The sequence below is a fragment of the Bufo gargarizans genome, chromosome 5 (assembly GCF_014858855.1).
Source record: "Bufo gargarizans isolate SCDJY-AF-19 chromosome 5, ASM1485885v1, whole genome shotgun sequence".
Classification (NCBI taxonomy): Eukaryota; Metazoa; Chordata; class Amphibia; order Anura; family Bufonidae; genus Bufo; species Bufo gargarizans.
In genome coordinates, this window is record NC_058084.1 from 73,777,160 (window position 1) to 73,803,809 (window position 26,650).

A 26,650-nucleotide genomic window follows, 5' to 3' on the forward strand; every position below is an offset into this window, starting at 1 on the left:
TATTTTCTATCTTTTCTATCTTTCTCTCTTTTCTACTCTTCTCTCTTTATATCTTTTCTCTCTTTCTCTCTTTTCTTCTTTCTCTTTTCTCTCTTTTCCCTCTTTTCTCTCTTTTCTCTCTTTTCTCTCTTTTCCTTGTCAGAGATCCCCATAGACATGCTCTCCTTTAAAAATGTCCTTTTTACTGGCCATTACATCGGCCAGAAGGATTTCAGAGATACAAGCCGCCTCTGCTTTTCCACCATATACCCAGATCTTAGATGACAAGGTTATCATCAGGCCACTCCCGTCCTTTCATCCAAAAGTGGTTACGGACTTCCACAGAAGACAGGATGTTATCCTTCCATACTTTTTTGAACAAATCCTTCCAATAATTTAGAAGGGGAGTATCATTGCCTTGACGTTAAAAGATGTTTGCTAACTTATCTGGAGTCTACTTCGGCCTGGAGGTTAGAAGAAAACCTCCTTATTTAGTTTTGGGGTAAGAATAAGGGGCGAAAAAAATGTCCACGGCAGTCATTGCTAGATGGGTCAAAAGAGCCATTTCCAAGGCCTACCTAGTACAGGGTCTCTCTCCCCCCCCCTTCAGGGTTTGGAGGCTGATGCCTCTCTGGCTCAAATTTGTAGAGCAGCAACGTGGAGTTCTCCACATACTTTCTTAAAGCATTACAGTCTCCAACTTCATGCGGATACCGCCTTTGGTAGGAAGGTGCTTCAGGCGGTGGTCCCCCCCCCCCCCTAATTTCCTCATTAATAGTCTATCTCGCATGGGGTGCTGTCATGGGTGAGGGGAAAACATTGCTTACCGATAAGTTTTTCTCGATACCCACGACTGCACCCCCAAAATTTTTCCCTACCCATAAATTCGGACCGCTCTGAGGCCTCCACGGTCACCCTACCTGCTGACAGCAACACAAGTGGACGGGAGCTGAGAAGATGAGCGCCCCTACCACCACTGGCTCGGGTCCTGAGCCCCCTACCACTCTGGGTGGTGTGAGTAGCCTGCTGGCACCCTTTTCATATTGCTTATTTTCCCTGCAGTGGTTTACCCTTTCCTCCCTTGTGTGTTGCAGGGAGAAAAGGAGTCTACCTCCTCTGTTAAATCCAGACCCAGGAAGTGTGGCGTCTGTTCTAAGCGCCTTCCTTCCTCAGGGTCCAAGTTACTATGTAAAGACTGCACCTCTACCGTGGTGAAGGTGGAGTCTTCTAGTTTCATGGAGGAGATCAAGACTCTGGTCAGAACGGAGGTCCAATCAGCGTTGAATGAATCCTGTGCCTGGGTCTAAGAAAGGCTTGTACCCGGGCACAGGATTACAAACCCGGACTGTCTGGGTCAATCCCATACGGGTGGCAACCCTAGCATGAGGCCTTATATTTTATTAGAGAAAAATACTGCCTTCTCCAGGTATTAGCTGTTGTCTCCCTCCTTTCCTAAACTAACATTCAGGCTGAATTCTGTGATAGATCAGTCTTGTGAGACCAAGATGGACTGCGTGGTCACTGAAGGATCAGATTACATTATCCCTTAGTCTGTGGGGGGAGGAGTTACCGTGAGAGACAAACAGCCAAGTTTCAGCAGCTAATAGTAAGCCGGCCCGATCAGCTGCAGTGGTCCGGCAGTCACTGATCCCTGCTGTATGCGCCGGCATCAGTGAAAATACTGATGCTTGCGCATTAACCCTTGCATGGCTGAGGTCAGCTCTGACCGTGGCACGTGTATTATTCTGACTGGTCTGCGTGGCCATAGTTCCCACGCTGCTGTGAAGGGGACCGATGGCAGGGAAGGCAGCCGTTGCCTTCCTTAGGCATTGTTGCTGCCTTCAGTGACAGCGTGAGAGATCCAGCCCCCTGGCTCTCACAGGCAGGAAGCTGTAAGTGTATTACAGTGAGTAATACACTTACAGCCAATGCATTACAACACAGAAGTATTGTAATGCATTGTGAAGTGGATTAGACCCCCAAAAGTCCCAGAGTGGGACAAAAATTTAAGTGAAAAAAAGAAATTTTAACAAAAAATGTAAGTTTCAAGTAAATCATTATTTTCCCAAAAGAAAGTAAAAAAAATTCTTAAATAGGGGAAAAAAAGAAAAGTAGACATATTGGGTATCGACCGGCTCTATAAAAATATTACGTGACTTAACCACTCAGGTGAACGCTGTCACAAAACAAAAATAAACACTGCTAAAAAAAAATTTTGGGTCACCTTATATCACTGAAAGTGCAACACCAAGTGATCAAAAAGGCATATGCCCCCCAAAATAGTACCAATCTAACCGTCACCTCATCCCGCAAAAAATGAGCCCCTACGTAAGACAATCGCCCAAAAAAAAAAAAAACTATGGTTCTCAGACTATGGAGACATTAAAACCATGATTTTTTTTATATATATATTTTTTTTTGTTTCAAATATGCTTTTATTGTGTTAAATGTAAAAAAAAAAAAAAAAAAAAAAGTAGACCTATTAGGTATTGCTTCGTCCGTAAGAACCTGCTGTATAAAAATATTACATGAACTAACCCCTCAGGTGAAAAAAATGAAAAGGTGTCAAAGCTATTTTTTGTCACCTTACATCACAAAGTGTAATACCAATTGATCAAAAAGTCATATGCACCCTAAAATAGTACCAATCAGTCATCTCATACCGAAAAAAACAAGCCCTCAGGGTAATAGTGAGTTTTGTTTGGCTGTTAACCCTTGCTTCGTTACTGGAAAAAATGTATTAAAATGTAAAATCTGTCAAAAAAGTGAAATTATGAAATTTCTTTTCCATTTTCCTTTAATTGTTGTGGAACACCTAAAGGGTTAACAAAGTTTGTAAAATCAGTTTTGAATACCTTGAGGGGTGTAGTTTCTAAAATGGGGCCATTTATGGGTGGTTTCTATAATGTAAGCCTCACAAAGTGACTTCAGACCTGAACTGGTCCTTAAAAAGTAGGTTTTGGATTTGCTTCTAAACTTCTAAGGCCCCTTTCACGCGAGCACAATGCGTGATGCGAATGCATTGCACCCGCACTGAATCCGGACCCATTCGTTTCAATGGGGCTGTGTACATGAGCCTTGTTTTTCATGCATCACTTGTGCATTGTGTGAAAATCGCAGCATGTTCTATATTCAGTGTTTTTTTACACAACCCTGGCCCCATAGAAGTGAATGGGGCTGCTTAGAATTCTCATTACATCCGGATGCAATGTGTTGCGTTTTTAATGCAAGTAACTAAGGGTAATTTCATACTAGACTGCAGGACGGATCCGACAGGCTGTTCACCGTAGGATCCGGTCTCCTGCCCTTATTTCGCAGTTCCGCGCCTCGTCACCATGATTATAATGTGGACGGGCAGATGCTCAGGCGCAGGACAGCAGTTGCACTGCGAAAGGCCGTCGGACTAAAAGTATTGCTATGTCAACTTTTAGTGGCGGCCTCTCACCGCAAAACTGCCTGCTGCGCTGGAGCTCCGCCCTGTCCACCATTAAGTCAAATGGGGACAGAGCGGCGGTCCAGCGAAAAAAGTAGCGTCAGGACGGACCGACAGGTGAAACAGCCTGTCGGATACGTCCTGCAGCTAGTGTGAAAGTAGACTTAGCAACACAGAAGGGATTTTAGACAGGAAGTTGTTTCTCAGCGTCTGGCTCCAGGCAGGAATTATCGAAAGACCACGGCACTCTGCAAATTTTTTAGTTGCTTATTTTATTTCATATATATATTTTTTATTCTTTTTCGTATCAATCCAAAAAGTAATAGCCACTGGCCAACGTTTCGGTCTAAGGGTAGACCTTGTTCACGGCCTATTATAAGAATGAGTACATAATTATATTTGTATATATACTGATCAGAAAATAGGATATTACATGTATAGTATAGAATTAAAAAGACAATGTATTATTAATTGTAACATTATTTGGGGAGAAAGACGTCTGTCATGGACAAAAGTACACAATGGGAACACAAAACGGACCGAAGTCATCACTGTTCAGCACAAGTGGAAATAGAACATATGGTATAGAAGTCGAACATTCAGGTAGTAGTAAATTAGTAATGAAATTAATAGGTGTCAAAATGTGGACAACACAGGACAACAAAGGACAAATATAAGTTATAGATAGACGGGAATAGATTGTCAGATGATGCAGAGTTGCTGTAGTAACGGTTAGAAATTTTGGGACCACCAGGTAGAGTGAAGCTGCCATGGTATGGATACAATATCTGTGAAATCCAAACGTAGTGATATCAGATATAGGTAGTATAACTAGTCATTCAGTTGGGGTGACAGTAAGAAAAATGAAAATGAAAGGAAGAATAACTAGAGGAGAACAGAGGTAGGATAAGCAATGGTATGAGTGTGTTGGGCTGTGGAGAAAATCACATTGGTCATAAGGGCTTCATTATTCTTGTAATAATAGGTGTAGTTGCTAACTTAGGAATGGTTAACATGAGAAGCATAATGAGTAGTATGGTGAGTATGACCTAATGAATATAATCGCAGCTAATGCAAGCGCCAGTGATGTACATACCTTAGTTGTGTGGAGTAGGGAGAATCATGGATAGCGTCGGGCTGCCGCGTGTCTGTGTGGTTTAAAAGGGCCGCGGTGATGACACAGCACGGCGCCGTGATCATGACGTATTCGGCGTGCGCAGGCGCAGTGTTATAGGATGATGTCGGGGACGCGGTACATAGCGGGCGCATGCGCAGAGACACACTAGTGTCTAAAGAGGGAACTGGCACATCGATGTTATGTGTAGGAGAGAAGTAGAACGAAATGGAAGCTGGAAAACATTAGAGATGGCATAAGGAGGCCTGTGTAGGGTATTGGAATATGTTAATGGGACATATATAGTACATATATAGCTCTGTTGGAAGGGTCGGATAACAATGATATTTAATACATAAGTACCTATAGAGAATAGTACAACTGGCTAGTTTCTATATTATGAAATATATATTTATATGTCTATAGTGCTATCAACGTTACGACTCTATCTTATATGATTACTTATAACTCTATCTTATATTCTATCTTATAATATTTATATATATATCTATAGTACTATCAACGTTATAACTCTATCTTATACTATAATATGTCACTAGTGGCATACTACTACCTGGCCTTTAGTGGTCATTTCGCCTGTGAAGAATAAAGAGGGGAAATTAATATTTTGAAAGTCAAAAGTTATCATAAATATTATCATCATTATTATAGAGACAAAAAGCAAGAGTGTACAAGATCAGGAGATACAGAAGTCAAAGTCTCTATTCAATCCACGAGGTGTCAAAGTATCAAGTTCATAGATCCAGTATGCCTCACGCTGTTTTAACCGTGCTATCCTGTTACCTCCACGTCTTGCTGATGCCACTTGTTCTAGGACTTGAAACTTTAATTGATTAATCTGGTGATTTGCTGCAATAAAATGCTGTGGAACTGGTAATTCTGTTTTGTGGCAACGGATATCCGATTTATGCTTGGAGATACGGTCTCTTACACACTGGGTAGTTTCTCCCACATATGCAAGGCCGCATGGACAGCGGATCAGGTATACAACATATGAAGAGGAGCATGTATAGAAGCCTTTTGGGTGGTATATTTTGCCTGAGTGGGGGTGGATAATCCTGTTCCCTCTAATGACATTATTGCATTGGGTGCAATTGAGGCATGGGTAGGTGCCTGTTTTTGAGGGTGCTAATGTGGTTTGTTTTATGGAGGGTTTTAGAGGTCCAATGTCAGCCTTAACTAATCTATCTCTCAGGTTTTGTGGTCTTTTGTAACACATGCGGATCGGTGACTGAAATTCAGGAATATCTGGATAAGAATCCTTCAAGATTGACCAATGTTTTTTAATTAATGTTTGAATTTTAGGCATGATGGGGTGGTATGTCACTACTAGAGGAAGCCGGGGTAACGATGGAGTAGTATTAGAACGGGAGTCTTGGCGTGCGGGTAGAGTCTCTTCTCGTTTGAGTAGAGAAAGTGGATAGCCTCTATCCTGAAATTTTTTAGATATTTCTTGTAATCTTTGTTTCTGAAGTGTGGGGTCTTTGACAATTCGAGCTACCCTTTGGAACTGTGAACGGGGTAAAGATTGTTTGGTGGTAAGAGGATGGCAACTAGAGTAGTGTAAGAGAGTGTTACGATCAGTGGGTTTGCAATATAGATCGGTCGTCAGTGTGCCTGTGGAGGTTTTGATAACAACTGTGTCAAGGAAACTGATGGATTGTGGATCTGTATGTGCGGTAAATTGTAAATCAGAGTCAATACTGTTGATGTATAACAGAAATGTATTCAATGTGTTCTGGTCACCTTGCCATATACAGAATATATCATCGATATATCTATACCATGTTAATGCATGAGTCTGAAATAGGTCATTGGAGTAGATCCAATCTTCCTCGAATTGTGCCATGAAGGCATTGGCATAGGGCGGTGCCACGTGCGCGCCCATGGCGGTCCCTTTCCTCTGTATATAGAAGTTGTCACCAAACATAAAGAAATTGTGTTGGAGTACGAATTCTAATAGGCGTATGCAAAAAGTCTGTGCTATTGGGAGGAGTTCAGATGTGCTTAGTAATATTGTAACTGCCTTAATTCCTTTGTCGTGTGAAATGGAGGTGTACAAGCTATTGACATCCAATGTCACTAGTAAACAATCTGAGGGTAAATCCTGTAGGTCAGAGATGATGGATAAAAATTGTGAAGTATCCAGTAAGAAGGAACGTGTACGTTTAATGAGCGGAGTTAGTATTTTTTCAAGAAACTTTGATAGTGGTGAGAGTATAGAATCAGTGGAAGCTACAATAGGTCTTCCTGGTGGGTGTGTAAGGTTTTTGTGAATTTTGGCAGCACATGAGGCAGGAGTTTGCTGCTGAAGTTTCCAGCCCTTGCGGACCATTTTCCAGCATACCGAAGACACTACAGGCAATGTAATGTAACTGTATAAAAAAGATGCAGCTTGGGTGTAGATAATCCAGGAGCTATTTTCCACCATCTGGGAGAAAACCAAAATGCAAAGTCGCCAAAATTTGGGTAAGTAGCCAATGTATACATGTGTGATCCTTGCTGTCCTCCCTAGCATAGGCCATGTCATAGGTTATCCTCCCTAGTATAGCACATGTGGTACGTTATCCTCCCTAGTATAGCACATGTGGTACGTTATCCTCCCTAGTATAGCACATGTGGTACGTTATCCTCCCTAGTATAGCACATGTGGTACGTTATCCTCCCTAGTATAGCACATGTGGTACGTTATCCTCCCTAGTATAGCACATGTGGTACGTTATCCTCCCTAGTATAGCACATGTGGTACGTTATCCTCCCTAGTATAGCACATGTGGTACGTTATCCTCCCTCGTATAGCACATGTGGTACGTTATCCTCTGTGACACAGTGAGTGGTTGTGTCTGGCAAGGCAGGTATTTTCCTCCCAGCATGTGCGGCTTGCCTGGTTTCCAGCCAGGTGAGGCTGGACCGGATTTTAAGTGCCGGTCCGTGTGGCAGCACCTGGCTGTCCTTAAATAGCAATAGCAAAGACAGGTGCACTCTGCGGTCTTACTAAACCCTCAAACTGAATTTAAAATTGAGAGATTAGCCAACATGTCCTACGGTGTAGGACATGTCTGAGCCCGAGCACCGCGCGAAGGTTTCTCAAGTAGCTCGGGACCTAGCACTCGCCTACCTGTGCCGTATGGGCAATATCAGGGGCCTGTAAGACCGCAGAGTGCACCTGTCTTTGCTATTGTTATATTGATTATCACATCCACATAATTGCCATCTTGTGTAGGATGTCTACTGTGGTACTTGTGGTTCGCTGCGGGCAACCTCCACCGTAACTGCATGTGGGTTTGAGCACTTCCTGCCTGTTTAATACCACACCATTCTTTTCTGTCCTTTAAATAGGCAGCTGGGCTCAGCAGCCAGATCTGTGTTGGGATTTGAGGCTTGTGCCAAGTTGGAGGGCTGAGACCCGGGTGTAGGGGAAACAGGCCTCCTAAAGCCTGCTTATGGACTTGACGAGGCAGAACTGCCAGCAGTGTGTGTGAACTAACACCCAGGACATAAGGTGACCTTCTTGCTTTATAAACTTTTTTTTGTGTGTGAATAAACACCAAGACTGCAAAGTGACTTGCGTTTTGTGCTATACCTTGTGTGAATAAACACTGAAGTTTTTCTTTACAAACAGCTTTTTTTTTAAACAAATTTTTTTAAGGGAAGAGGCATGTACAGTTCTTGACAGTACAATTACTGAAACAGAAGTATGTAAGTTACATTGCTTGTCGGTAATTAACATTGTTTCATGATACAAGTTGACAACTTTGTGTACTAGTTACTACAGAATAGATGTTCTATGCATTTTGTTTCCCATATTTTCTGTTTCCAGGATGTCCCTCCATGACAGCACCCACTGGAGGATGTCCTATTGGATCTCTGTAGGGACAGGAAGCGAGAGAGGTTAAAAGGCCCCTCCCCACCCCTCCTACCAGTGTTCTTCCTGTCCCTACAGAGATAGCAGAGAGGAATATCCCTGTTATAGGCAGTGGGGAGCAACATGGGCCGAGGCTGGTCGGGGGGCTTATGCCTCTCCTCTTCAGCCTCAAATGCGGCCTAAGCTAGCACCCCTCTGGGAAGGGATCCCCTGGCATGTCCCGGTACCTGTTTTCCAGTGAGCCCGCGGTATCGGGACGCTGTCGCCGCTTCTCCTGAGGGAGCTCTGGGCGCAGCGTCGGCTCCGGGACGCTCCTCTGTGACGTCCCATGTGACCGGAAGGGACGCACAGCGAGACCGGAAGCTAATGGCGGCGCGCATCCATGCTGGAGGCCTCGCATGAGGGGTCGACTCTTCTTAGAACTTAACTGCATGCAGCACACATCATGGAGACCCAGGTATCTGTGAAGCGGGACGCTACTGCAGACCCCCTCGTCCAGGGAAATGTAAGTGAGGTCCTACATAATGGAGTTAACACTAGCAGGCCCTGGTTCTATATCTCCCTCCCCCCCTTGTTTCTTAAGGTGGAAAAAGAGGCTGGTCACAGACCACATGGTGACTCCCAGAAAAGAACAAAGAAATGCGGAACCTGCACCAAAAAGCTGTCAGTCTTACAAAAAAAACCTATGCACAGATTGTTTGGCAAAAATATTAAAGGAAGAACAACCATCCTTTCTGGCAGAATTGAGAGCCATAGTGAGGGAAGAAGTACAGGCAGCAGGAATGAGTCAGCCCCCTTCCCTTCCGGTCCCCTCTTCCCCCACCTTCAAAACGTCCAAGAGTACAGCTGGACTCGGATTCAGAGGAGGAACCAGCGTATTATTCAGACGAGTTGGAGGAGGATCGTCTCTCCCCCCCCCCCCCCCTTTAGCGGAAGAGCCAAGGAGATTTCTGTTTTCTGCAGAGGATCTGGATCCGCTTCGAACAGCGTTTAGACAAACTATGGCGGAAGAAGAAGAACAGACGGGCACCGTACAGGACGAAATGTTTGGCGGTCTAAGAGCTAAGAAAAGGAAACTTTTTCCTGTCAATTCTAACCTAAGGGATCTAATTAAAGATGAGTGGGAAGAGGGTGACGAGAAGCTTTATGTGCCTCGGGAATTTAAGAGCAGGCTGATCTTTAACCCGGAAGAAACAAAGCTTTGGGACAAAATACTGAAGGTGGACATTCAGGTGGCCAAGGTGGTGAAGAAGACTTCCATACATTTTGAGGATTCCTCACAATTTAAGGACCCTATGGATCGAAAGATGGATGGTCTTTTAAAGAAGGCTTGGGAAGCATCAGCGGCCTCTATAAATACGAATATTGCAGCTACCTCGGTATCCCGTGCCATGTGTTTATGGCTGGATCAGCTGGAAAATCATCTTAGGATGAAAACATCCAGAGGAAATTCTTGATTCCTTACCGCTATTGAAAATGACGGCTTCATTTATGGCAGATGCCTCTGCAGAATCAATAAGGTTCGCGGCAAGAAATGATGCTGTTAAAACTAAACTCTATAGTACAGGTACCAGAGGAGCAGAAAGGCTTGGGCCTTTATTCAAGACTATTTCTAATTAAAAAAACGGATGGGACCTTCAGAACAATTATCAACCTGAAATCCCTGAACAGGTCATTTAGTATAGCACAGATTCAAGATGGAATCTATAAAGACATCAATCCTGCTAATATCTGTGGGGGATCTCTTATGTACCATGCACTTAAAGGATGCCTACTATCACATCCCAATACATCCACTCTACCAACAGTATCTCAGGTTTGCAATCAACCAGGAAGGTACAATTCTCCATTACCAGTTCCAGTGCCTACCATTTGGAATATCTTCGGCACCTCGCATTTTCACAAAGGTAATTACAGAGGTGGTGGCATATCTAAGACAAGAACAGATAAAGATCATCCCGTATCTAGACTATTTCCTTCTGATTGCAGAGACAAAACTGAGTCTAGAGAGCAATGTCCAGCAGACCCTTGCCCTTTTCAAGGATTTGGGCTGGATAATAAACTATGCAAAATTGGACCTAGTACCAGGAAGCAGTTCCTGGGAGTCCTCTTAGATTCCGAGAAGCAACATTCCTTTCTTCCACAGTTAAAGCGGGAAAGGATAAGGAAGAAGATAAAAACTTTTCAAAAGAAAAGGGACCATACCCTAAGAGAAGCTATGCAGGTTCTGGGGTTAATGACATCCTGCATCTCAGTCATTCCGTGGGTGCAGTACCATTCCAGGATCCTACGAAACTCCGTCCTGAATTCATGGGACAGAAACCAACAATCCTTGAACTCAAAAATAATCCTATTAAGGAAAAGTTTAGATTCTCTATCCTGGTGGACCAACCCAGAAAACCTAAGGGGTCGCCTGGAATCTTTCACAGTCCATAGAAATTACTATGGATGCAAGCCAGTGGGGTTGGGGAGCCCATCTAAAAGATCATTTCTTTCAGGGGAGATGGTCCAGCCTCAACAGTCGCAGATCCTCAAACTTCAGAGAACTGAAGGCAGTATGGGAGACTCTGAAGAAGGCAGAACAGATACTATCCTATCGGACAACATGACGACGGTATGTTACCTGAAACGTCAAGGTGGAACCAGGAACCCTCATCTACAGGGATTGTCAAACCAAATATTTTGTTGGGCAGAGAAAGTGCTATCAATATCAGCAGTCCACCTAAGGAGTAGAAAACTCAGCCGCAGACTTCCTAAGCAGACAGTCTCAACCCAGGCGAATGGTCCTTAAACAAGGAAGTCTTTCAGCAGATCTGCCACCAGTGGGGGTTCCAACAAGCAGACTTTTTCATGTCAAGAGAAAACACCAAATTGAACAGGTATTTCTCTCTAAATCCAAGAGACAACCCACTGGGGATAGACTCCTTGTCCCAGGATTGGGACATAGATCTGGGGTACGCCTTTCCCCCATTTCGCCTGATCGGTCCTAAAGAAGGTGAGGACATGCTCAATGACCCTCATTCTCATTGCTCCTGCCTGGCCGAAGAGAGCCTGGTTTCTGTTGTTGGAGATAATAGGAGATCCGATAACCCTTCCGAAAAGGAAGGACCTTCTCCTACAGGGACCCCTGGAACATCCGAACCTCGACAGGCTACGGCTAACAGCTTGGATCCTGAAAGGAAGATCCTAAAGATAAAGGGTCTGTCAGATAAGGTAATATCTACCCTTCAGCAAGGCCGCAAGGCCATAACCTCGGCCATATACAGGTCCTTCTCAAAAAAATTAGCATATTGTGATAAAGTTCATTATTTTCTGTAATGTACTGATAAACATTAGACTTTCATATATTTTAGATTCATTACACACCAACTGAAGTAGTTCAAGCCTTTTATTGTTTTAATATTGATGATTTTGGCATACAGCTCATGAAAACCCAAATTTCCTATCTAAAAAAATTAGCATATTTCATCCGACCAATAAAAGAAAAGTGTTTTTAATACAAAAAGTCTCCTCATTTCCCTGATTCTTTTCTGGCCCTTTGTTTACATGCAATAAAATCCATCTCTGCCCCACCCCCTGCACTGCTAAGGGAGTGAATACAAGAGCTGCCCTCAGTGACATGTCTGCCTGCTGGGAGACTCTTCAGCATGTTGTATGTGTAGGGCTACAAGTCCCAGCTGTATAATGACACTGCTAATACACACAGGATCTCCCCCCCCCCCCCACCTTCTTGTGCAATGCTCTCTAGTATGTCAGCTCCAGTGCCCAGCATTGTCTCCTCACTGCCTGCAGAGCTTCCCAGTGTGTGCAGCTGAAGGGGTTAAGAATCCCAGCAGAGAGCAGACAGTGAAGGGGGCGTGGCCAGCACAGTGACATCTGGTTTACAGGCTTGTAAAGGAACTTTATAAGAGAAGGGGGAGAAGCTGACATCACAGGTCATATGACCCTCAGTGAAATCTGAGAAACCAGCCACTGGAGATAAAGTGAGTTATTTTGGAAAGCTGTTAAATTTGCCTAGTTGGGAACATAGAACAAAAAATAACTCGAACAACCCCTTTAAGGGTTTGTTACAAGGAGACCAACCAGTCGAAGAGTATTTCAGGTCAGGGTTGTATGAAAATCTCAAAGACCTGTTAGTGAACTACCAGCTTCCTGAGACATTAGAGGAGACTATGACAATCACTGTTCAACTTGACAAACATGTTAGGGAGAGACGGCAGGAACGTTTGCATTTTTCCTCAGGAGGTACTCCAGCCGGAAGTCTGTCCTGTGAGCAGAGCCGATTTCTCTTCTGAGGAACCAATGCAGGTCGGGATGACTCGTAGAGATCAGTGTCGCCGACAAGGGGCTTGTTTCTATTGTGGCGAGTCAGACCATTGGATAAACCAATGCTCCAAGAAACCTTCTTCCGGTAAATCTACCAAGATGGGGGAGCTTAAGAACCAGGTATTTCCTAATGTGGTCAGGAACAAGTTATCAGTACTGTTAAAGGAGATATTAATAGCAATTTATGCAAATCTCAATAATTAATATTCATAAATAGGCGTGAGTCGTCTAGTGATGACTCCGCCTATTTATATCTAAATAGAAAAACTATGTTAGTCAGCTAGCTAATTGACTGTTAATTGTGTTAAAGGAAATATTAACTATTGATATTTTGGATAATACGAATGTAAGAAACAAATCGATAATAATATAGGCTGGCTCACAGTATTTTTGCATAAAATTTTATTAATGCACTAACTCAAAACAAACTGACTATATGTCAGCATACATACATAAGTAAAATAGGTATATAAGTGCGGAGCTCACGCACAACCTAAATAGCTGGAGTACTCCTAAGAATAAAAACCTAATGGCTAGGGTGAGGTTGCAAGAGGTATTCAATTGAACCGCTCAAATGTCCATGTCTTTGAATGTCAATTTGCCGAATAGTTGGAACCAGAAAGGTTCAGAAATGTCCTTGTTATAATTTCCCACACGGGAAACTCTGTGTTCAAATGTCGTCTGACAAATAGTAACCGCACTTCCTCCGATCAGCAGTGTTCCACTTACTTGTTACTTGCGGAGCAATCCTTCAGACCCGCTCGCTCAGCGTCCCACGTGTCCAGCCAGGTAGTCGATCGCTGGTTTGTGACGTAGGCGCCTAAAGCCATCAGGCCAACGGAAGCTGGTAAAGCTGAGCTGGTGATTGCCTGAACCTGTCAGTCCAGCGGAAGTGGACACAGCAGAGTTTACCTTGTATTTACGGCAATGTTAAAGGTATCAACACAGTTTTAGTCCACTTTATAAATAGTTGGTAAATGGAGTCTTTTGCAGCGGTATGAGACGTCTTCTAATGCTTAAAAAATTTGAAGCAGAATCCTCTTCTTGCGTATAAAACCGCACCGATAGCCTGGTCTTTATACACGCTGTGAGCTAGCCTATATTATTGATTTATTCCTTTTTTTTCTGCTGGTAACTGAAAGGCTGAGCTCCAGTAGTTTGCTGGTGAAGCCTTTTCTAAATATTTGAGAAGGTAAGAAACAGTCATGTAATGTCTCTAAGTTTCATTATCCTGGTATACTGTGTTAAAATGTAATTTATAATGCTGTTTCAGTAATACAGATGTAAAATGCCTACAGTATTTGTTTGGTCAGTAGATGGCAGCATAGGACCAATTTGCATTAAAGTTACCATAGAGAAAGTGTATTACTGTGATACTAGTTCTTTAAGGCAGCAGCTAAGTGTTGCAGTGACACACCCCTTATGATGTCAGCCTGCCTCAGTGTGAGCAGAAAGGAGGAAGAGAGTCGCCATATTGGCCAGATAGAAAACAAGTTCTGTGCTGTGTAAGACGTGTGTGGAGATACTAAACGACTTCCCTGTGCAGCCAAGCTGTGTGAACTTCGGTCTAGAGACGGATGGAGTACAAAGAAACCGTGCATTTAGTGAAGCCAAGTTAAAAGGGACTGTGTGCAGCAACTAACCTGTGGAGCCGACATTGGGCTGAGTGGATTGCCCCAAACAGTAAAGAGACTCGGTGCTGTCGAGGTACCGGACAGTAACTGTAAAATTCTGGATTATATTCAACTGGTTTTCCGGCCTGCTGAGGAGGACTTTGTTGCGGATCCTGCGCTGGTTAAAGGAAAAGGACGACATCTGGCCCCACCTTGCACTTCCACAAACTGTAAGCGGTCCACTTGGACCACTGGGATAAGGGGGGTGCGCACCCGCTTGAAAGTTAGGGTCAGTTAGGGACAGTTTCTGGGACTATTATTTCTTAGTGTCCGCACTGCGAATACGGACACAGCAAAGGTGAAAATTGTTGCGGTGTTTAACTTGTATGGTTAATACTGTTTTTTTTTTTTTTTTTTTTTTTTTTTTTTTATATTTAGCTTGTCTTTACTTCTGTAACTTCACTGTTAACCTGCTTTTATTAATTTATAGTAAATGCAATTTTCGTAATCTTGAATTCTGCGTACGCACTCTTTTCTGGTGGCGGAGTCAAATCACCTGCCTTGTTCTCGGTTCACACGAATAATTAATATTCATAAATAGGCGTGAGTCGTCTAGTGATGACTCCGCCTATTTATACCTAAAATAGATACCTAATTAAGTTAGCTAGCTATATTCTCTAACTAACTACCTCCGTCGCCTATACACTCCACTGAACTAAACTACATGCGACTTACTACTACTACGGCGGTCACCAAAAACACTATTATAAATAATATTCAATTCTAAAAGTCTAATACGCTATATGTATATATATATTTATAGATCAATGGTTATAAATATATATACATAGACGCACACCCCATAGTACAGTAATAACACTACAATAAACACAATACAAACCTAAATACACTACACCGTACACAATTCTAATTCCACCTCACACACACTATCTTTACATTACTTACACACATTCATATGTATATCAGCAACCCACCCACCTGGCTACTCAATGTCCCTACGGGTACAAGGGGTTAACACAATGGTGGCACTGCAAGGGTTAATACTTGCAGGCCAGGGATATAGACAAGGATGTAGCAGTGGGTTACAGGTTAGCGTAATACAGGGGTTAATCTTCTGCTGGGTACTGCAGCAGGGGTTCAGGGCAGCAGCAGTGATGGGGTTACTGCTGTAGGGATTAATGAAATTTCGGCACTACAAGGGTTTGTGCAGGCCAGGGAATACAGGGTTAATACAAAATACAGACCAGCAAAGAAATGCTGGGATACAGCCCAACAAGGATTAATGCTGGGGCTGCACACAGGAAATGCAAGGAGAACTGGGGTGCAGGGATTTGCAGGGGCTAATGCTCTGTAGGGCAGGACTGGGGTATAGGGACTCTGCAGGACAGGGCTCTGCTAGGCTGGATCAGTCTAGAAAGGGGTTAACTGCAGGGTAAGGGTTCACCAAATGCAGGCCAGGGGTGAATAGGGGTAAATCAGGGCAGGGGTATTAGGGGTACTGCAATGCTGGAGGGAAAGGGTTACTCAGCCATCTCCAGGGGCATGTGGGGCTCGGACTCTCTTCCTTCAGGGAGCTTCTCCCATGTGTCTGTCTGTTCAGTCCCAAGAGAGCGAGCCTTTGTCCTGGCTTGGGCTAATATAAGTCCAAAAGCAGCCCACCTCCCCCCTCTTCAACAGGAGGGTGATGACATCATCATGGGAGTGGTTCGGAATGGTTGAACTGCCAGTTGGCCCCCTGAGGCTAGGTCAGGATCTGTACAGACAAAGGAATCAAATGAGTTCCTGCCCCCAGATATATATTCAAATATCACCCTTCCCTTTACACGACAATAAAGCTTGAGGGAAGGGTAGGGATATCTTTGCCCCCTCAACCCCACTCTTGATGACAGTTCAGGAAGGACTAAAGTAATATGGCGGCCCTTAGGTACTTAGACATAACCCATCGCAACTAACGCCTCTGACCTGCCATTCACCAAACGTCTCCATCCACAGAATACACAGTCTTCTTCCTGCTGGATAACTTTCTTGGCATCTTTCGTTTCGATCTTCAGGTATCAGCCACTCCCAATGTAATATAGGGAAATGGCTTCACCCTCGCAGTCTCTAGGTCAATCCACGCAGTAACCGCGGACTGTCCTTTCTTTCTGTCAGTAACGATCTTCAGGTGTCCGCCACTCCCAATGACTCTGGAGTGGCCTCAGTCTCTAAGCTTTATGTCAGTGTTGATCTTCTGGCATCAGCCACCCCCAATGTCAGTGCCAATCTTCCGGCCCATGTAGCACCTTCTTCTGGGGTATGGTCAACCGTAGGCTGGCTTCCTTTCAACATAAGCATGACTTTCATCTTGATTGAAGAATCAGTTGTTGGGGAGGTTCTCCCATGGACAGATACAGTACAGACCAAAAGTTTGGACACACCACCTCATTCAAAGAGTTTTCTTTATTTTCATGACTATGAAAATTGTAGATTCACACTGAAGGCATCAAAACTATGAATTAACACATGTGGAATTAAAAACATAACAAAGTGTGAAACAACTGAAAATGTCATATTCTAGGTTCTTCAAAGTAGCCACCTTTTGCTTTGATTACTGCTTTGCGCTCTCTTGGCATTCTCTTGATGAGCCTCAAGAGGTAGTAACCTGAAATGGTCTTCCAACAGTCTTGAAGGAGTTCCCAGAGATGCTTAGCACTTAGGCCATTTTGCCTTCACTCTGCGGTCCAGCTCACCCCAAACCATCTCGATTGGGTTCAGGTCAGGTGACTGTGGAGGCCAGGTCATCTGGCGCAGCACCCCATCACTCTCCTTAATGGTCAAATAGCCCTTACACAGCCTGGAGGTGTGTTTGGGGTCATTGTCCTGTTGAAAAATAAATGATGGTCCAACTAAACGCAAACCGGATGGAATAGCATGCCGCTGCAGGATGTTGTGGTAGCCATGCTGGTTCAGTATGCCTTCAATTTTGAATACATCCCCAACAGTGTCACCAGCAAAGCACCCCCACACCATCACACCTCCTCCTTCATGCTTCACGGTGGGAACCAGGCATGTAGAGTCCATCCGTTCACCTTTTCTGCGTCGCACAAAGACACGGTGGTTGGAACCAAAGATCTCAAATTTGGACTCATCAGACCAAAGCACAGATTTCCACTGGTCTAATGTCCATTCCTTGTGTTCTTTAGCCCAAACAAGTCTCTTCTGCTTGTTGCCTGTCCTTAGCAGTGGTTTCCTAGCAAATATTCTACCATGAAGGCCTGATTTACACAGTCTCTTAACAGTTGTTTTAGAGATGTCTGCTGCTAGAACTCTGTGTGGCATTGACCTGGTCTCTAATCTGAGCTGCTGTTAACCTGTGATTTCTGAGCCTGGTGACTCGGATGAACTTATCCTCCGCAGCAGAGGTGACTCTTGGTCTTCCTTTCCTGCGGCGGTCCGCATGTGAGCCAGTTTCTTTGTAGCGCTTGATGGTTTTTGTGACTGCACTTGGACACTTTCAAAATTTTCCCAATTTTTCGGACTGACTGACCTTCATTTCTTAAAGTAATGATGGCCACTCGTTTTTCTTTACTTAGCTGCTTTTTTCTTGCCATAATACAAATTCTAACAGTCTATTCAGTAGGACTATCAGCTGTGTATCCACCTGACTTCTCCACAAGGCAACTGATGGTCCCAACCCCATTTATAAGGCAAGAAATCCCACTTATTAAACCTTACAGGGAACACCTGTGAAGTGAAAACCATTTCAGGTGACTACCTCTTGAAGCTCAACAAGAGAATGCCAAGAGTGTGCAAAGCAGTATTCAAAGCAAAAGGTGGCTACTTTGAAGAACCTGGAATATGACCATATTTTCAGTTGTTTCACACTTTTTTATGTATATAATTCCACATGTGTTAATTCATAGTTTTGATGCCTTCAGTGTGAATCTACAATTTTCATAGTCATGAAAATAAAGAAAACTCTTTGAATGAGAAGGTGTATCCAAACTTTTGGTCTGTACTGTACATAGGTTTTTACAAGGCAGGTCAGAATTTCTGGTAAGAGGTGATGTCATAGTACCTAAATTTTAACTGCGGGAAAGAACACCGCACTACTAACATTCAGTCCAACCCTTACAAACGTCACCGTTCTTGGGGTTAAAGTGGCAAATGAACTTGGTAAAGGAGGGGGCCTGTCCCTAGGGAATCTACTCTTCCGCATTCACACAAAAAGTTATAAATCCTGAACCCTCATAGGAAACTGTTAAAGGGGATATTAATTATTGATATTTATGCAAATCTCAGTAATATTCATAAATAGGCGTAATCGTCTTGTGGTGGCTCCGCCTATTTATGCCTTAATGAATAACAAATCACTACTGATTGCCCTACACTAATCACTAAACTATCTGCAAGCGCCTTACTGACTACCCCTAGTGATCACACATTACACAATTGGTATAAATGACACGGTATTTATTAATAATACATTAGTTATACAACGCCAACAATATACTAACTCTATTACGACGTTACTTTACAACTAAAAAGGTATTAGGTTTATAACTATATATATATCTATAACAAGTGGATAGATATATATTGTTATAACCGCGCACTACAATATAAATACACACACTAATACAATATACTGGCACGGTTCTAACTACACTACACAGTCCCAAATCCCACCTACAATCTAACTATACAATCATACAGATATAACAGCCCTCCCGCCTGGCTCTATAATATCCCTATGGGATAATAGGGGTGAGGTATCTGGGGGGGTAGGCACGACAGGGCTATCACAAAACACAGCAAGGGTAACAGGGCAGAGAATCAGGGGTAACAGGGTATGGGGTCAGGGTACAGCAATGTGGGTGGAGGCTCTGCTGAGATAGCAGCAGTATGGGGTCAGGGATAACAGCAGTATGGGGTCAGGGATAGCAGGGTTATGGGGTCAGGGAAAGCGTTGGTGGGATAGTGGTAGGGAGTAGAAGGGGGAGATACTTAGCGGTGTTATGCTCGTTTTCCAGGGGGGCTCGTGGTCTAGGGGATGCCTCTTCCGCCGGGTCACTTACCTGACTGCTGAGCGGAGCGCCGCCTGTCTATTTAAACTTGGCGGCGCCCGCTCGCAGTCTCCCTATTCGCGCCGCGCGCATGCGCACCGCCGGCCTCAATACGTGGGCTGGCGCGGTGATATGACGTCACCGCGCCGGCCCGAGGATCTCGGAGCGCGCTTCCAGGGGGGGGATCCTTTGATCCTCCCGCCTGTGAAGCGGACGCTTACCTCCGGCGCTGTAATTACAGCGCCGGAGGTCAGCCACTAGCAGGGGCATGGGAACTCTTTGTTCCCATGTCTCTGTTAGGAGCATCATCCCCGGCGTGGCCGGAGATGGTGACAAAGGGCAGAGGATCTATTGATCCTCTGTCCTTTGTAGAGGCCGACGCTGGACATGATTGTCCAACTGTCGGTCTCCTCCCAGCAAGCGGCATGATTCCGGCCATATATGCCTATAGATGCGTGGGGCACATCCATAGGCATATAGGAACGGACATTACACATGGGGGCATGTTATATATATCAAGGGGGCACATTCCTATAAAGGGGGCACATTCCTATAAAGGGGGCAGTTAACTGTATATATATATATCCACCTATAGATGCTTGGGGCACATCTATAAGTGTATGTATATATATATATATATATATTATATATATATATCTATCTATCTATCACAGGGGGTCTCAATGGGCAGCAATAAGCCCACCCATACATATATTATATACATAGAGATGTATGCTGACAAAGGGGCATACATACATCTCTATGTATACACCTACTACCTGGACGGGCCCATGCAAAAGGGCCAATATATATATGCATATATGTAAAGGCATATATATTTAAATCCAACACTCCCCTCAACAGAAACCAAGTAGAAAAACCTACAAATGAACAATATACAGTCATTTCCATAAATATTGGGACATCGACACAATTCTAAAAATTTTTGCGCTATAAACCACCACAATGGATTTGAAATGAAACTAACACGATGTGCTTTAACTGCAGACTGTCAGCTTTAATTTGAGGCGATTTACATCCAAATCAGATGAATGGTGTAGGAATTACAACAGTTTGCATATGTGCCTCCCACTTGTTAAGGAACCAAAAGTAATGGGACAGAATAATAATCATAAATCAAACTTTTACTTTATAATACTTGGTTGCAAATCCTTTGCAGTCAATTACAGCCGTAAGTCTGGAACGCATTGACATCACCAGACGCTGGGTTAAATCCCTGGTGATGCTCTGCCAGGCCTCTACTGCAACTGTCTTCAGTTCCTGGTTGTTTTTTGGGCATTTTCCCTTCCGTTTTTTCTTCAGCAAGTGAAAAGTATGCTCAATCGGATTCAGGGCAGGTGATTGACTTGCCCAATGCATAACATTCTACTTCTTTCCCTTAAACTCTTTGGTTGCTTTTGCAGTATGCTTTGGGTCATTGTCCATCTGCACTGTGAAGCGCCGTCCAATGAGTTCTGAAGCATTTGGCTGAGTATGAGCAGATAATATTGCCCGAAACACTTCAGAATTCATCCTGCTGCTTTTGTCGGCAGTCACATCATTAATAAATACAAGAGAACCAGTTCCATTGGCAGCCATACATGCCCACACCATGACACTACCACCACCATGCTTCACTGATAAGGTGGTATGCTTAGGATCATAAGCAGTTCCTTTCCTTCTCCATACTCTACTCTTCCCATCACTCTGGTACAAGTTGATCTTGGTCTAATCTGTCCATAGGATGTTGTTCCAGAACCGTGAAGGCTTTTTAGATGTCGTTTGGCAAACTCTAATCTGGCCTTCCTGTTTTTGAGGCTCACCAATGGTTTACATCTTGTGGACTTTGACACACATACACCTACCTCCTGGAGAGTGTTCTTGATCTGGCCAACTGTTGTGAAGGGTGTTTTCTTCACCAGGGAAAGAATTGTTCAGTCAACCACGACAGTTATTTTCCGTGGTCTTCCGGGTCTTTTGGTGTTGCTGAGCTCACCAGTGCGTTCCTTCTTTTCAAGAATGTTCCAAACAGTTGTTTTGACCACGCCTAATGTTTTTGCTATCTCTCTGATGGGTTTTTGTTTTTTTCAGCCTAATGATGGCTTGCTTCACTGATAGTGATAGTCTCTTTAGATCTCATCTTGAGTTGACGACAACAGATTCTAAATGCAAATAGCACACTTGAAATGAACTCTGGACCTTTTATCTGCTCATTGTAATTGGCATAATGAGGGAACAACATGAGAAGCCAATTGTCCCATTATTTTTGGTTCCTTAACAAGTGGAAGGCACATATGCAAACTGTTGTAATTCCTACCCCGTTCACCTGATTTGGATGTAAATACCCTCAAATTAAAGCTGACAGTCTGCATTTCAAATCCATTGTGGTGGTGTATAGAGCCAAAATGTTAGCATTGTGTCGCTGTCCCAATATTTATGGACTTGACTGTATATGCAAATGTCCATGAGGTCCCTGGCTTCAGGACTTTGTGGGCGTTATGTCCTGAGCCTCCCACAGTTAAGTTTGTGAAGTTCGTTCTGGTGTAACTAGTCAGAAAGTCCGTTGACCCTCCGATACACAGTCCCATGTAGATGATGATAACCAGTACCAGAAGAACTTTCACTGGGTGATTGTAGTTGAATAAGCTCTTCCACCCGAACATCTCCTCCAAATCTTTCTCCAGAGCCTGAGATAATGCTACCGCTGGATTCTGGCACAGTTCTCGGTCTCTTGAAAACCTTGGAACAAAGATCGCTTGACTGCCAAAATCCAGTGGGATCCTCTGGAGCGTCACAAGAGTGTCAGGGCGGATAGCTAGTCTCTTCTGTCATCTGGGTTTTTTCTCTGCTCCATCCTATGACAGAAGAAAATACCAGGCGCTCCTGGAGAATTTCTCCCCTCACGGTGCAGTTAGATGTCATATACAAGCACCAATACCTTTGACCCATGAGTAGAGAAAGGTATTAGGCTGCCCTTCATCTCACAGGACCCCTCGTTATCCTAACACTGGGGTCTGAAAACCCTACCTTCAGAGGATCGCTTCCTCTGCTTCACATCCCTCTGCACTAACAGATAAGGATGGCTACCCTACTAGGTTAGGATATCCGAGGGGAGTTGTGGACAAAACACCATCTTATTGATGGCACTGTATCCCTGTCCACTCATGTGCACTCAGGCTGATTTACCCCTGTCATCCTGTCCTGTGGAGGCCCGCAGAATCCATGGCATGGGTCATGCCCTGGCTCTCCAGGACTCCAACACAAGAACACAGTCCAGACTCTGCTGCCAATCATTCTGTGTCCAATCCCCATCAGAGCTGTTACCTGATCGGACTAAAATTAAGTGCGCAGCATAACACCAATGTTGTCTGCCCCATTCCCCAGTATAACACAGCCCTACCGAAAACCTTGAGCAAAACCTGTATCGATCAGAGACCTTGGTTGCTCATCGTGACATCCCACTTAACTGTGTTCCAATATATCGCCTGTTCCGCAATCCAACAATTTTCTCGATCCACAGTATAACAGTTTTACTCAAAGGGGACACAAGAATGAATCAAAAACAGCAGTGACTGGACTCGCAGCAAGGAATGTAAACTACAAAAATCAGCACGGTGGAACACGTTCGTAGACGAGGACTACCACCATCAACATCAAGAAAAACATACAAACAGATAACAAAAACACAACTGGGACATACACAGGGAACAAACTGTGTAAAAAATAGTACAGGGGTGTCAAATGTTGCCTAGCTTGGCCATTCTGACCCCTCAGCACCTGGTGCGTATGATGCTGAGAGGTAACCCCTTTATGGCCAAGCTGACTAGACCCCACTGCACAATTTGTTACCTGGATACCACTGTTGGACACATTGCAATTACTTGCACAAGGGCAATTCCTTGCAATGTGTCCTTTGTTCCCACACCTGAAACGCGTGCCTTGGTTTCTTGTCCTGTTTGTTATGTTCCTATCTGCGTTGCAGTGTCTCGCTATATGACCTAAGCCACCACATGCAAAACATCTGATGTTTGCCCTGCATGGCTTAGGTCTGTTTACACTGCCGTCGTGCTCCCATCTCCTGAATTGTTCCATCCTCAGGGACGCACTCTTCACAACAGTTTTTTCCCAAAGTCAGGGAAATATGTTGGTCTGGACAGGCTTGATTTGATGATTGACCGGTCAGACTACTCTCCCCCCCTTTTTGCCCTGCACAGGGCAAAGTTTTCGGAGATGCCGACCCTGACTTTACGGAAAAAAAGATTTTTCTCACCAAAACCAAACACTGATACAAATTCCTAGCAGTGGGGCCCAGCTCGCCAATGTTAACCCCTTAAGGACGTACCGGTACGCCATGTTTGCCCAGTCCTTAAGGTCCTAACTTTAAAAGTACATTGCGGCGGAGCTTAATAGGAACAGGATGCCCGCTGAAATCATTCAGCGGGCATCCTGTCTCAACGCCGAGGGGGGGGGGGGGTTTTGCGATCGCCGCAAACCCCAGGTCAATTCAGACCTGCGGTTTGCGGCTCTTACCTGCGGTTGATGCGGCGGCGGGCGGTGCCATCGGGTCCCTATGCGGCTAGAGGGGGGACCCGATGGCATGGAAGGCAGCGCGATATCTAAGGAAGGCATCGCGCTGCCTTCCAGTGACGAGCCTGTGAGATCCAGCCCCCTGGATCTCACAGGCCGGAAGCTGTATGAGTAATACACACAGTATTATTCATACAGCCAATGCATTCCAATGCAGAAGTATTGGAATGCATTGTAAAGGATCAGACCCCCAAAAGGTCAAGTCCCAAAGTGGGACAAAAAATTAAGTGAAAAAATAGTTTCCCCCCCAAAAATTAAGTTTCAAGTAAAAATAAACAAAAACTGAAATTTTATCCAAATAAAGTTAAAAATAAAATTGGTAAAAAATAGGGGAAAAAAAAGTATACATATTTGGTATCGCCGCATCTGTATCGACCGGCTCTATAAACATATCACATGACCTAACTCCTCAGATTAACAACATAAAAAAAAAAACTGTGCTAAATAAACAATTTTTTTTGTCACCTTGCATCACAAAAAGTGCAACAGCAAGCAATCAAAAAGGCGTTTGCCCACCAAAATAGTACCAATCTATCGTCACCTCATCCTGCAACAAATGAGCCCCTACCTGAGACAATCTCCCCAAAAAATAAAAAACTATGGCTCAGAATATGTAGACACTAAAACATCATTTTTTGTTTTAAAAAAGCTGTTATTGTGTAAAACTTGCATAAATAAAAAAAGTATACATATTTGGTATCGCCACGTTCGCATCGACCGGCTCTATAAAAATATCACCTGACGTAACCCCTCAGATGAACACCATAAAAAATTAAAACTGTGCTAAATACACTTTTTGTGATGTAAGGTGACAAAAAATGGTTTAATAGCAAGCAATCAAAAAGTCACACGCACCCCAAAATAGTGCCAATTAAACAGTCATCTCATCCCACAAAAATCATACCCTACCCAAGGTAAAAAATATCACATGATCTAACCTGTCAGATAAATGTGGTAAATAACAAAAAATATTAGTGGTACACCGGCGCTTGCACTACAATAGAACTGACGCAGCGGTACCGCAACGGTATCGCCCCCGTTGAAAATCAAATAAATGATGCGTAATGTATATCTATTCGATACTGCGCGACGTATACCCCCTTTTTCCCTTCTCTCCCTGCCTGTTCAGTACTATGAAGGCCCACAGTATATGATACAGTGACTCCCAGAGTAATGGAATACCTTATCCTTGGTGTTGCAGCTGCGGAGCCTGTTCCTCTGTGTCCTTCTTGCTTTTTCTTTTTTCTGTTTTTTTTTCTTCTTTTAGGTGCCGTCCAGGATGGGGAAAGGTTTTTGGGGGGGTCTTGCCCTAATAGTTATTTATTATTTGTTTTTAGTAGTTTTTTTTTATATATAAAATCTAAACTGCAGAGCTTGCCCCGGCCGGTGGCACAGCTCGTGGTTTGAAAAGGCCGCTCGTACACGCTTGCACGGAGTGATGCGTGACGTCACGGTGGTAGCTACGGTGGACCAGGAGGACCAAAAATACTCCAACGCGTTTCGATTAGATCGCTAATCTTCATCAGGGATAGCTGTTCTGGTTCCTGGTGCTGCTTTTAAAGGTCCGTATCTCCTCCTATTCTTAACTCCTTCCTTGCCAGTGTTCTGGTTTGATGTCTATTGGAAGGCGAATAGTTCTATTTCAGAATTCAGTTCGGAGGGTGCTAGAGTATTTAAGTTAAATATCCAGCGGCTTTCTGTCCTGGACATTTTCTTTATATAATCTCCTCCTCTTTTGTCTTTTTTGACTATTTCAATACCACAACAGATGGTACCGTTGTAGTTTCCTCCATGTTTTTCTTTGTAGTGTCTGGAGAGCGGGTGACCCTCATATTTTCTTCCTATGTTGTAGATGTGTTCCCCTATTCTTTTGCTTATGGTTCTTTTTGTGCGTCCTATGTATGTTTTTTTACACGGACATGTTATAGCGTATATTGCGCCCTGACTTTTGCAGGTAATATGATCCTTAATTTTATGTGTTGCTGTATCCCCTGTCCATTCATTACGTATTTCCAACTTTATGTGCTGTTTTCTATTTATTTTTAGTTTCTTGCATATACCGCAATTGCCGCATGGAAAGAAACCTCCCTGCGGTTTCTGTCCTAGAATCGTGTTTGATATTTGATTATCATTTTTACTCAAGCATTTGTTGGTTGGGGCTATTATGCTTCCCACATTTTTGGCTTTTCTATAAATAAATTTTGGATTTTTGGGGATCAGGTCTCCTATTATTTTGTCCTCCTTTAGGGTTTCCCAGTGTCTTTTAATTATTTTTCTCAATATTCCTGCTTGGCCATTATATTGTGTGATAATGGGTGGTATTTCAAAGGTTTCTGTCTTTACTTTACTGTCTTCTGGTGTTTTCTTTTTGTTAATTAATTCCTTTCTGTCGAGGGTTCCTATTAGTTTTTTTCTGTGCTAGTAATTTTTCCCTGTCATAACCTCTGTCTTCAAATTTTTTCTGCATTTTGTCTGCCTCTGCTTCATATTCCTTTTCTTTTGTACAGTTACGCTTAATTCTCACAAATTGCCCCTTTGGAATATTTTCCAACCACTGTGGGAGGTGGCAGCTTTCACGGGAGATGAAACTATTTGTGTCTGTAGGTTTGTTGTATGTCTTTGTTTGTATTTTGCCGTCTTCTATGT